This window comes from Carlito syrichta, unplaced genomic scaffold (genome assembly GCF_000164805.1).
Source record: "Carlito syrichta isolate Samal-C Ts95f unplaced genomic scaffold, Tarsius_syrichta-2.0.1 Scaffold313265, whole genome shotgun sequence".
NCBI lineage: Eukaryota > Metazoa > Chordata > Mammalia > Primates > Tarsiidae > Carlito > Carlito syrichta.
Genome location: NW_007257361.1, coordinates 76,455 through 79,320, shown reverse-complemented (window position 1 = coordinate 79,320; position 2,866 = coordinate 76,455). Strand labels below are relative to the sequence as shown.

The 2,866-nt window shown below is 43.2% G+C and overlaps 1 protein-coding gene across 2 annotated transcripts in view; it reads right to left on the bottom strand.

The window, feature by feature from the left end:
• Positions 1 to 2,866, bottom strand: part of OPTN (optineurin) — a 51,261-nt gene that overhangs the window by 8,423 nt on the left and 39,972 nt on the right. The gene's annotated exons all lie outside the window — the stretch shown is intronic.

The following is a 2,866-nucleotide window of genomic DNA, read 5'->3' as shown; positions in this document are numbered from 1 at the left end:
CCAGGCGGTTACAGACCTCCTTCCCACTCTGTAGCCGCTGCTCTAATAAATCTCTTGGCCTCAAAGGGTACTGAGTCTCACTGGCGCCATCGTCCTTCATATAGACCAATGGAACAGGACAGAGAACCCAGAAATAAATCCACTCATCTACAGCCAACCGTTTTTCTTTTCTTTCTGTTTTTTTGAGTCAGGTTCTCAATCTGTCACTCAGTTTGGAGTGCAGTAGCATGATCACGGCTGAATACAGCCTCAATCTTTGGGGCATAGACAAGCATTCTGCTTTGGTCTCCCATGTAGCTGGCTCTACTGATGCACACTACCACGCTGGCTAATTTTTTTTTTGTAGAGATGAGGTCTTGCTATGTTGCCCAGGCTGGTCTTGAACTCCTGGGTTCAAGTGATCTTCTTGCCTCGGCCTCCCAAAGTGCTGGGATTACAGGTGTGAGCCACTACACCTAGCAGCAGACAACTATTTTTCAACAAATGTGCCAAGCATGCACATTGGGGAAAGGAAAGTTTCATCATTAAATGGTGCAGGAAAAACTGGATATCCACATACAGAAGAATGAAAATAGATGCCTATTTCTGACCATATACAAACATCAACTCAAAATGGTCTTTTTTTTTTGAGTCAGAGTCTCACTCTGTCACCCAGGCTGGAGTACAGTAGCATACTCACGGCCACTGCAGCCTCGACCTGCTGGGCACAGGAGATTCTTCTGTCTTAGCCTTCTAAGTAGCTGGAACTACAGGTGTGTGCCACCATGCCCGGCTAATTTTATAATTTACTGTAAAGACAAGGTCTTGCCAAGTTGCCCAGGTTGGTCTCTAACCCCTGGGTTCAGGCAATCATTTCGTCTCAGCCTGCCAAAGTGCTAGGATTACAGGTGTGAGCCACTGCGCCTGGCTTCAAAATAGTCTCTTAAATATAAGATCCCAAACTATAAAACTAGTAGAAGAAAACACAGTGGAAATCAATGATATGGGTCTGGGCAAGAATTTTCTTGGATAAGACCTTAAAAGCACACACAACAAAAGCAAAAACAGACAAATAGGACTACATTAAACCAAAAAGCTTCTACACAGCAAAGGAAACAATCTGTAGAGCAAATAGACAACATACAAAATGGGAAAAAATATTTGCAAACAAGGGTTAATATCCAGAAAACACAAGGAATGCAAACAACTCAATAGCAACACACAGCCAAAATAAATAATTTGAACAAAAAACGGCCAAAATACCTGAACAGACATATCTTAAAAGAAGACATACAAATGGGCCTTAGGTATCTGACAATATAGTCAACATTATTAATCATCAGGAAAATGCAAACCATTTTTCACAATGGTATGTCACTCACTCCAGTTAGCAAGGCTATTTAAAAAGAAGACAAAAATAATAAGTGCTGGCAAAGATATGGAGAAAAGGGAACATTATACAGTGTTGGTGGGAATGTAAATTAGTACAGTCATTATGAAAAACAGTATGACAGTTCCTCAAAATTAAAAAAAAAAAAAAAACTACCCTAAGATCCAGTAATTCTATATACGGAAATCAGTATGTTGAAGAGACATCTGCACTCCTGTGTTTCCTGTAGAACCATTCACAATAGCCAAGAGATGGAATCAGCCTAAATATCCCTCAGTGGATGAATGTATAAAGAAAATGTGGTAGATACCCAATGACATACTAGTAGGTTATAAAAAAAAAAGAAAAAAATCCTGTCATTTTTGGCAATATGAATGAACCTGGAAGACACATGTTACATGAAACAGACCAGCATAGCAAGACAAATACTACATGATGTCACTCATATGTAGACACTTAAGAAGTTACTCTCACAGACATAAAGACAGGAATGGTGGTTACTGAAAGGACAGGCCCAAAAAGGGCCTGTTTTGTTCCTAGATCTTAACACAATGGTGGGAAAGTAGAAACTGCCCTGGAGGAATGCACTTTAGGTGAAGATTAACTTCCCTGACTTTGTCTTTCTAGAAACCCAGATCTCTCAAGCATGACCAGTATCAGCCCATTGTAATCTCAGAATAACCTCCTGAGGGTAGTAAGCTTGCTTGACTTGGTGACCAGACCCACCTGCTCAGGGTCTCCAAGACATCTGCAAGTGGTCAACAAAGAAGTCACAGCAGTCACGTCTACCTGACTGCAACATCTCCAAGGGAAAGGATTTAAGTCCTGGCTGCAGGGGGAGGGAGGGGAACCAAAATCACCACACTCACCTTAGAGTACTGGCCCTCTTCCTGTCTATGGGAAGTGAACTTTTTCTTTCTTTTTTTTTTTTTTTTTTGAGTTGGAGTCTCGCTCTTGTCACCCAGGGTGAAGAGCAGTGGCAGCCTCGACCCACTGGGCTCGGGCGATCCTTCTGCCTCAGCCTTCCAAGTAGCTGGAACTACCGATGCATGCCACCACACCCGGCTAGTGTTTGTGATTTATTGTAGAGTTGAGGTCTCACTAAGTCGTCCAGGCTGGTCTTGAACCTCTGGGCTCAGGCAATCCTCTTGTTTCGGTCTCTCAAAGTGCTGGGATTATAGGCTGAGCCACCATGCCCAGCCAGGAAGTGGCCTTTGTCTTAAATAAATCTTTTTCCTTCATCTCTTTGAGTGTTGCAAATCTTTGCATTACTCAGATCTCTCATTACCAGCACATAACTCTGGCATGCCGCTCTGGTGGCACTGTGCCCCTTCGCATCCTAACAGTTACCAGGGGCTGGCTAGGGAAAGGGGAAGGGAAGGATGGTGAGAGGTTGATCAGAGGGTACAAAGTTATAGTTAGATAAGAAGAAGTTGTTGCCGGGCTCAGCCTGTAATCCCGCGCCTTTGGGAGGCTGAGGTGAGTGGATTGCCTGAG